The sequence below is a fragment of the Porites lutea genome, chromosome 2 (assembly GCF_958299795.1).
Source record: "Porites lutea chromosome 2, jaPorLute2.1, whole genome shotgun sequence".
NCBI classification, from domain to species: domain Eukaryota; kingdom Metazoa; phylum Cnidaria; class Anthozoa; order Scleractinia; family Poritidae; genus Porites; species Porites lutea.
Genome location: NC_133202.1, coordinates 28,626,792 through 28,637,265, shown reverse-complemented (window position 1 = coordinate 28,637,265; position 10,474 = coordinate 28,626,792).

The following is a 10,474-nucleotide window of genomic DNA, read 5'->3' as shown; positions in this document are numbered from 1 at the left end:
CCTTGTAGAGCTTTGTATGGAGACGCCATATTGGTGTACCGTTTTGGTCCACCAATATGGCCGCCGGAAATCAACAAAACATCTGGAGTTCACTTTTTCTATAAAAGCTCTTTCTTTTCACTCGAGAACCAGCCTACGTGCGCATAAACATATCTTGTAATACTTGAAATGGTTATACTGCTGAAAATCAAGAGGAGAGACTTTTTTCAACGAGACAGCATTCCTGTTTTGGTGTCACGCACCGTGAAAACTCGGAAGTTCGTATTGCTGTGTTTTCGAAATGAAACATGCTACGGGAATGGAAACTTCAACAAAGATTTATTTTTTGTTTATCTTCAACCTAGTCTAAATAAGAATTCGTAAAACCTCGCTGTTTTGACTTAACAGTTTGATGACGTCACTGTGAAAACCATCTATTAGTAATACAGAATACAGGCGTGGGCTAAATTAAACTCCTTTAAAACGCTCTTTTGCTAAACACTGGCTAAAAATTATTTTAATAAACGGCAGTCTAAGCTCGAAGCTAAATGTGCTCTGACCTAGCTAAGTAATTTAAGCTAAGTCAAAGTATCCGATTGCCCTTCTGTACCTGAATATTCTAGAAGCTTGTTTATTCAAGAGCAGCATTTCCTGTAGAAATTACATTAATAGTACTGATAAATGGCATCACCGACAAACAAAAGCCTACTAGGTAAAGATCACCTAATTATAGAATTCAAGCAGAATCGTCCAAATAATAATGAACCACAATAGATACTCCTCAGCTGACTCCTCAGCGTTGCTTTAACAATGTCGAGGACCCTTTTTTTGGCAGCTATTTAAAGGCTCTTTGTCTTACTCGCTTTTCGCAGAACGAAATTCCATCGTCAGGCTGCGATAGCTCTTTCACACTCCTGCAGGAGTACCCGACGGATCCCCTCCTCAAATTATCCGCTCCTCAGGCTAAGAATTTGGTGGCTGGTAATTAAATAAAGCCTGAGAAACTCTTGCTGGGAACCTTGCCGAAACGCTTTTCTGGCTGTGGTTTTTCATTTTGAATGCCGCTGCTGGCTAGAAGAAAAGATATTCTTATCGCCTCTGGCTTCCTGCGGCTTTTAAGAATGTGCTCCGGCTAATTTAGTTGCCAGTTATTTTCGGGCTGGAGAAGGAAAATGACAGCCAGTTAGGAAAGTTCAAAGATAGCGCTGGCTTTGAGTGACAACTAAGGTGCACCGCGCGCAGGCTAGTGCAAAGTCGAGCACGTGTATTTAAAATTAAGCACCAAAGAGCGTGTACAAACTGAATACGTCAATCATTAAAACTCTGTCAGCAAACAATGCAATTAGCCTGTGTACAGACGTCCCCCCTCCCTCAGAAAAAATTTTTTTCTGAGGGAGTGACACTTAGAACTTTTTTCAGCTCGACTGCCGGTCAAGGTTTTCAAAACACTAAATGGGAATATACTGAAAATATAGGACTGCCGGCCATTTAGTCACTGATTTAGTGTTTTGAAAACCTAGACCGGCAGTCGAGCTGAAAAAAGTTCCAAGTGTACATGGCGTTCGTCCTCCGATCCTCGGGCAAACCAAACGCTAGACTTGAGATCTATAAAGTATTTCAGGATCGCTTGACTTTTCTAAATCGACATATGATAGTTTAGATTAGCTGGAAGTTTTCGGTTTGGTGAAATTTACTGAGAATATAGGACTGCCGACCATTTAGTGTTTTGAAAACATTGACCAGCTACCGGCCATATAGCCATAGCGTAAAAACAATGGGAAATTCTAAGGCCGTCTTCCACAAAGTGGTCGCATTCGCTATTCGATCGAAGCTGCAACTGTAGTGATTTACACATAGAGGTTCCTTCGACTATATTCTTAAAATTTGTCAAATTTCAGCCTCGATTCTTATATCTTATATGCATGTTCTTACAAAATAAGAGGATGTTGTTCAATTAGCCTTTTTTGTTATAACCGAGCACCTTAAACAGCAGAAAATAGTGAAAAGAAGAGGCATTTACCTGTAGTCAAGTTTGATCCCTGCGAAGTGCTGTTACGAAGTGGTACAGCTTTTGAGTGAGGTTAAAAAAAATCGTTGCACTCCTATAACACATTATGTAAAGCAAGTAATTTTACTGATTGTCAGTAATGACAATATTCCGGGAGTGCATTCATTGCTGTAATTTCACTGTCACGAGTGATATGATTTTTGAACCTTCTCCAATTCTTCCTCTCTTATTGGTTAGTTTACCGGACTAATCAAAGGTATTGTACACTGCTTGGGCAACAGATTCTCTTTTCTCCTTAGTTTTCTTTTGGTTTCTCATGTGACTGTCGAACACTTTCCCGAACGATAGTGTACTTTCTTGTAAAATAGCTAAGTGTTACATAAGGCCGAATTTTATTTAAACGCCGCCGTGGTTTTAAACTTTTTTTTTCAATGGACCTCGAGGGTTTCCTAAGTGCTTTTAAATAAATGTTTCCATATGCTGTTCACAAAGAGTACGTAACGGTTAGTATATGTACTACGAGCTATTAGTAATACAGAATACAGGCGTGGGCTAAATTAAACTCCTTTAAAACGCTCTTTTGCTAAACACTGGCTAAAAATTATTTTAATAAACGGCAGTCTAAGCTCGAAGCTAAATGTGCTCTGACCTAGCTAAGTAATTTAAACTAAGTCAAAGTATCCGATTGCCCTTCTGTACCTGAATATTCTAGAAGCTTGTTTATTCAAGTAAAGATCACCTAATTATAGAATTCAAGCAGAATCGTCCAAATAATAATGAACCACAATAGATACTCCTCAGCTGACTTCTCAGCGTCGCTTTAACAATGTCGAGGATCCTTTTCTTGGCAGCTATTTAAAGGCTCTTTGTCTAATTCGCTTTTCGCAGAACGAAATTCCATCGTTAGGCTGCGATAGCTCTTTCACACTCCTGCAGGAGTACCCGACGGATCCGCGCTCCTCAGGCTAAGAATTTGCTGCCGAAACGCATTTCTGGCTGTGGTTTTTCATTTTGAATGCCGTGCTGGCTGGGAAAAAAGATATTCTTATCGCCTCTGGCTTCCTGCGGCTTTTAAGAATGTGCTCCGCCTGATTTCCCCTTTTCCCCAGAAACGCCTGATACTCAGGCTAGTGCTCCGGCTAATTTAGTTGCCAGTTATTTTCGGGCTGGAGAAGGAAAATGACAGCTAGTTAGGAAAGTTCAAAGACAGCGCTGGCTTTGAGTGACAACTAAGGCGCACCGCGCGCAGGCTAGTGCAAAGTCGAGCACGTGTATTTAAAATTAGCATCAAAGAGCGTGTACAAACTGAATACGTCAATCATTAAAACTCTGTCAGCAAACAATGCAATTAGCCTGTGTACAGACGTCCCCCCTCCCTCAGAAAAAATTTTTTTCTGAGGGAGTGGGGACGTCTGTACACAGGCTATCTCACCACAGACCAGTCAATGATCTGTCAACAGCTGTGCAATTGACCAATCGGTTACTCCATTTCTTGGCCGACGAAGGGTTTGTTTACTACAAAAGAGTCAGCAGTCCGTCTTTTCTCGTCTCGTCTCAGTCCCTTATTAATAACGTCATGGTTTGCAATCGCGCTGAATGAGACAGGACAACTCGGATTAATATTAATCGGATTAATATTAATCCTAATGATTATTATAATCCAGTAATAGATTATTATAATCCAGTAATAGATTATTATAATCCAGTAATAGATTATTATAATCCAGTAATAGATTATTATAATCCATTACTGAGGTTTGAGCCGTGCCTTGATCAATTAGGATTACTATTAATCTTATGTAGGATTAATATTAATCAGATTAATATTAATCCTAATATTAGATCCAGTAATAGATTATTATAATCCATAACTGAGCTTTGAGCCGTACCTTAAACGATTAGGATTAATATTAATCTGATAAATATAATCCCACATAGCTCAAATTTGTACAAGTCTCTCAATAAAGAAAATATTCTATTCTAACCACGACGAATTTGCTACTTGTGCTAGTAGTTTGTGAACAAAACTCTTAATTACATTCAGTCAATAACCGCACTCCTTTTTATACGTTATTATATTTTAGTAGCAGAAGTCGGCAGTTGTCTCAGTTCTGCTGGTAATACAGTTGCAACTGAATTTTTTGTAAAAACACATGCCCACCGCACGGATTCGCTGGCCCAGAGGCGCTTGTTCCTTTTCATTTACTTCTAGGCTCAACATCGCTACCAGCTCTAACATATGCAAGTGCTCGTGTGACTGATGTGATCAGTGTTATGTGCCGTCAGTCCCTTGTTCAGCGTGTAATGTCTGCAGTTTGTCTGTCATAGCTCTGACCTGGATTATAATAGAGATTAATATTAATCCGGATGATTATTATTAATAATAATCTAATCCTTCCAATTTTTGCCGTGCCTTAATCTATTACTGGATTATAATAATCTATTGCTGGATTATAATAATCTATTATTGGATTATAATAATCTATTACCGGATTATAATAACCATATTATAATCTATTATTATTATAATCCACGGATTAATATTAATCCGAGTTGTCCTGATGAGAATTAGCCAAATACAATTTATTTTACTGTTCGCGTCCGCTTAATAGAGGTGTCCGCTGAATAAGGGTTCGTTGTAAATAGGTTTTGTCACCTTAGACCCCCCGCGTGACTCAGACAAACTTCGCATTCCACGGAGGCTTTGTATGGGAAACATGCTGCGTTTGAGCGTTTTTACAAGTTTTTTGAGCTTAATATATAGCCTGTGTACATCCTTTCCCGATTTTTTCTGAGGGAGGGGGACGTCTGTGCACAGGCTAAATATAGGGAGCAAAACCTGGTCCAGTAACTCAAATAAATGGTTAAAATTAGAAAATAAAGCGACTCGATCAAAGAAGGCTACTGAAATCGGATCCCTAGCTCTGTGTGTTAGGCAGAAAGCACCGCTTTGCACTGAAACATGACATAACATTATTGGCTGTGTAATAATTCAAAACCGAAATTGCTAAAGAGAAAATCGAGTTTGGATGTGCTTCTGGCAAGCCCGTGACGGAATATCCAAGGTGAAAAGCACACCAACGTTAGTACAAACCAGAAATTGTATAAGTTTGTTCTATTGTTGTGCTCGATAAAACCTAGACTACTAGTAGTCCCCCATTTTTCCTCAGGGATAGTAGAGCGAGCGAAACGCGAGCGCGCGTGAAAATCACCCCACGCGAGAAAAGGCGACACGCGACGGGGAGGGAGAATTTTTCTCTCTCCCCGCCGCGTGTCCCCTTTTCTCGCGTGGGGTGATTTTCACGCGCGCTCGCGTTTCTTTCGCTCTACTATTCCTGAGGAAAAATGAGGGACTACTCGTAGTTTAGATAAAACCCGGAACACGGTAGCCTGAGTAGCAGGCGTCGAAAGGGGTAGGGGATTGGGAAAAATGTGTCTGTGCTGTCTGTCCTGAAAGCTGTTCAGTTGTTGTTGCTATTGATGTTTTAATGAACTGTATCCTGTTGCAATCAAATTTCTTGAAGCCTTACTCTCTTTACATTGATAAACTTATAATATTAATACGTATTTTCTTTATTACCTTACTTCGGATTGACATTGCTCTTGTAGCCTGCGTAGCAGGCGTCGAAAGGGGTGGGTAGAACACGGAACATTCCGGAACATCCCGGAACATGAAAAAATTAAAAAAAATTAATGAAAAAAAATAATAAATAAATAATTTTATAACGTAAAATAACAAAAAACCGAAAGAGAAAGAAATAAAGAAAGAGAAACTCGTATCATCTCCGGGTATGAGAATTCGAAAACAATATTTTGTAGCAAATAATGCGTGGGGCGCAGGTCCATGCAAATGACAGTAATGAGTGAAGGTTTGCTTCTAAATTCAAAATATATTAAAATGGGTCGCGAGGAGGGGGGTTTTCAAGCTTTCCTCACACAGCCACCCCTTCTAATTGTTTGCCATGCGGTTATCCATTTACGACTTTTCGACCGTAAGAAGAACTTAGGGGCTCATCGCTTTGGACTTTAGTAGATAAGATTCACATTCGCCGTGAATCAGTTGCAGTGGCAGTGGTAGCGCAGCGGTAGATTCTAACTGTTTCTAACTGGTATCAGTTAGCCTGAATTGTATCCGTCTCCCGAGTCGCAAGTAAAGTTTGCGTCTCGAGGAGATGGCTGAAATTCAAGCTAGATCACAGCCCCCTATTTTCCTCCGCCAAGTTGAAAATTGCGATCGCCGCTGTCAAAGTGATTTGGGTATCCTCTGACGGCTAAACTGATGAGAGTGAAGTTGGTGCTAATTTGCTAACGTGTGCGTGTGGAACTACAATTGTTATGGGAGGGGCTGTTGTGATTTCCGTGATCATGCAGATCCACACAGACTTCCTATGCCCGTTTTAGACCCCAGACAGGACACTGATACGATGGAACCAAATGCTCCGAGATGATGATATATTTTGCAAGGTGGATAAAAAAAAACAAACAAACAAAGACGGACGGCTCGTTTCCTAGTTACCTTTGACCCGGACACGTAACAAACGAATACTGCAATATTCAGTGAATTTAACTGAAAAATAGAGTTTTCAAAAATAACAAGTCGCATAAGCAAACCTTTAAGTGTCTTCGATAAATTAGGCTTGGGCTCTAAATATAGGGGGTGGGGGGACAGCGTTTCAGCACACAGAGTGGGAAAAAATGCAACCTCACAGGGGATGCCCAAATTAAATCACAGCGGCGATCGCCATCCTAAACCAGCCGGGAACAAAGAGGGGACTGTAAACTAGCTTGAATTTTGAGCCGTCTTCACGAGTCGCAAACTCCTCTTGCGACTCGAGGAGACGTCTGAAATATCAGGCTGACTGTAAACAGTATAGAAACTACTACGAATATGAGTATTGTCAACTAAAATCGAAAGACAGGAGCCCCTTAGCTATTCTTAAGTTCACAGAGCCTATAGTCTGTCCGTAATTCATGTCAACCTCAAGAAGGCAAAGCACCTCAAGTAAGCGCAAGTCGGTTATATATAACTATTTGTTGGCTTGACATGAATTACTTAATTACCGATTTGGCTTGACATGACATACCGCACCGACATTTCAGACCATCGCAGAACCGTAAATGGTTAACGGCCAAATGATTAGTAACTAATGGCAAACAATTACAAGACGTAACTGTGTGAGTAAAGTTTGAAAACCTCCCTCCTCGCGACCCATTTTAATATATTTTGAATTTAGAAGCAAGCCTTCACTCATTACTGTCATTTGCATGGACCCTCACTCGCCCAACAAATTATTTGCGACAAAATATTGTTTTCTGATGCTCGGAGATGAGTTTCTTTTTCTTAACCATTTCTTTATTTTTGGTTTTTGTTGTTGTTGTTGTTGTTGTTGTTTTATTTTTTTTATAATAATTAATTTTTACAAAAACTATGTTATTATTATCATTTTATTTAATTAATTTTTTTTCATGAAAATTACTATTATTTTTTCATTTTCCGGGATGTTCCGGGATGTTCCGGGATGTTCCGGGATGTTCCGGGATGTTCCGGAATGTTCCAGAATGTTCCGTGTTCCTGGTTTTATCGACGCCCTTGTGCGACCAGGTAGACCATATGAATGTACTTTATCCTGTAGCACTAAGTAACGTAACATAAGCACTCGAAAAAAATTTAGCAACCTTTCCCTATAAATTTAACCAACTGCAACGTTTCATGCACAGCTATGAAGCCCTGCTTTCCACACATTTTAACATAATTTTACCCACAAGCGGCCCAAACTCATTACATGAACGCGGACGTGACTCTTGCTTGTGAGCGGTATTGTGTTACAAACGGTTATTTACAACGGCTTGTATGGGGTGTAAACGGTTTTTTTTAAAAGAAAGAAAATATGTTATGTTTTTTAATAAAATCGACGAACCTTATTGCCTTGTTGTATTTCTTTGTTGTTTGCCCGCGTCTCAGGCCGTTTTGAAGCGTTTTCGGCGAGTTAGCGCTATTTTGGTGTTCCACTGCTAAGAGAAAGTCTTTCTGAGTAACAGCAGGGACCAGAAATTTGGGACGTCATTAGTGGAAAGCGCTATTGGGGGTCCGCTTAATAAAGGTTTCACCGTACCCCCGATTAAGCAGACACCCTCTATAGCGCTTTGGACCAGTAATTAAAGCTACACACACTTTAACCTTTAAAGTGTTACCAACAACAATATTCTCCTTAGAATTTCAATATAGTATAAAGACGAAAGACCATGAAAATTAATAACTTGGTCTTTAAGGAAAAAGGCTCTTTCATTAAATTCTCTCAACTATTCTCTAAGGCGATGGAGGGAGGTTAGAATGGAGAATGTGTCTGTGAATATTAGGGCTCTTAACTCTAAAGGCGGTAAAGGATTCGGAGTATTGCATTCTCCCCACCCATTCACAAAGCTTATAAACAATCTGCCATTAATTTTAACTACACTGGATGGTAGGGACATCGCTGATCATTACGATATCCGATCCCCCCTGAGGCTTGGTCCCCGGGCTTGGTCCGAAATTTAGTACGTTAGACATGTCTATAAAATAAAAAATTTGCCACTCCTTGTCATGGTCACCCAACGAGAACATAGTTCAAAACCACTTAAACGTAGAATTGTTAGTATTTAAACGGTAGATATATGCATATTTTTATCCCCTAAAAATTTTTCATCTGTTCGGACTTCCTAGCTGAAAGTCTAGTGATCCGAAAATTATAGGGATCAAAAATTACCCTTTCCAAAATTTCAGAAAGAAAAAAGGCTCCCGAAAATTCTAGGTGACCTTTTTACGGTAAAAATCGGTTAAAAATGGGCAATTATACCATTTTTTAGATGTTCGAAAATCCTAGGAGAGGCAGGCAAGCAAGAAATTTTACAAGTGAATGTTCCGAAGATTCCAGATCTCAAATCGTCTTCCGAACAGATATTTTCCGAAAATTGATGTTGGGTGTCCCTGCCTTGTCAGGACTGACGGTCTTGACTCAAGGAAGTAATAAATGTAAAAGAGAAAATTGGTCCGATATGACTACCGTTTGGTGTGTTTCTTTTGGTCGAAATACACACATTAGATTACCATCTCATCTCACATTTATTTGGTCTTTTAAGGTGGCGAATTTGGCAGATGGCTATGCGCATGCGTCGATTAATTGTTTTTTAAAGGGTCTTTAAATGGCTATGAATTATGACTCGCTATTAAGACATCAATTTCTTATGCATAAGTCACCAATTTTTTTAGTCTTAGAAAAAATGAACTTTTATAGAACAAGTATAAAGGCTTACATTCATCCAGATGTCAATATGCCACCATACTATATCATACTATATCAACTTAGCTATCCTGGCAAAGACGACTGACTCACCTCGTGCATATATGAATATATAACTAACCAACAAATACTACAACCTATGTGTTTCTCAAGAGGGTGAGGGAGTGGAGTTGTTTCCCAGTTATACAACAACAACAAATGCTTTATTTGCATGACCATAAAGGAATTACAGTATTGCAAAAGCTATTAGTCTAAATTTAAGAACTAATTCAACTAATTAGTAGGTGCACAACGTTACAAAACGTTACAGTTCTCATTCATTCATTCATTGATATTAATTTGGTTCTTAATTCAAAGCATTGCGATATAAATGTGCGACCACCTCTCGTAAGTGATTGTGACCACTTTTCATAGTTTTCCATCATTTTTAACCTCTTGTAAGCGACTGCTTGACGCACGTGCATGGTTTTCTTTGTTCAGTGTATATACTACACCACTTAGGGTATAATTCTCTGCCCAGCTGATAGTACAGCTGATAGTAGATGTGTCGGGACCTCTTCTCGAAGGAGATCACTTTCCCTAAGCGACCACTAAATCTTCTCACTTTAGGTGGTTGCTTAAGGGAGGTTCGTCTGTGATCAGTTACGTCGGCATGGTGCTAAGTTGCGCAGTATCACCATGATGGCTTTCCCAACGTGTCGCATCTTCCAGCAGTAAATCAAAGGATTTAGAGAGGAATTGAGGAACACCAATGTGAAAGTATAAAGTCGCAAATGTATCACCAAGGCCGTGCTCTCTCCAGCGCGTTTTATGATAGTCATTACGCACAGTCTTGGTACATAGCAAGCCACAAATACAAGATACAGGTAAAATGTACCAGTTGCAGATTTTCTCAGTTTCGCCGCATTCGCTTCGTTCTCAGTCTGTTCCTGAGTTACCTGTATTCGCTGGGTGAGTATTTGAGTTTTGTGGCGACGTACAAGGAGATATATCTTTAAATAAAACGAAGCTGTAGCTAAATAACAAACGCTTTCCATAGGCACTGAAATGAAAAATTCGATTTGCGGACGCAGGCTAAAAATCAAGGCAAGAATTGCACTGAGGAGCCAATTTGAGACCACTACAGCCAAAACACGCTTATAGGTTACGAGTTCCTGGTATCTAAGATGAAGATAAATGGATAGAAATCTGTCCGCAGCTAGGGCCACAA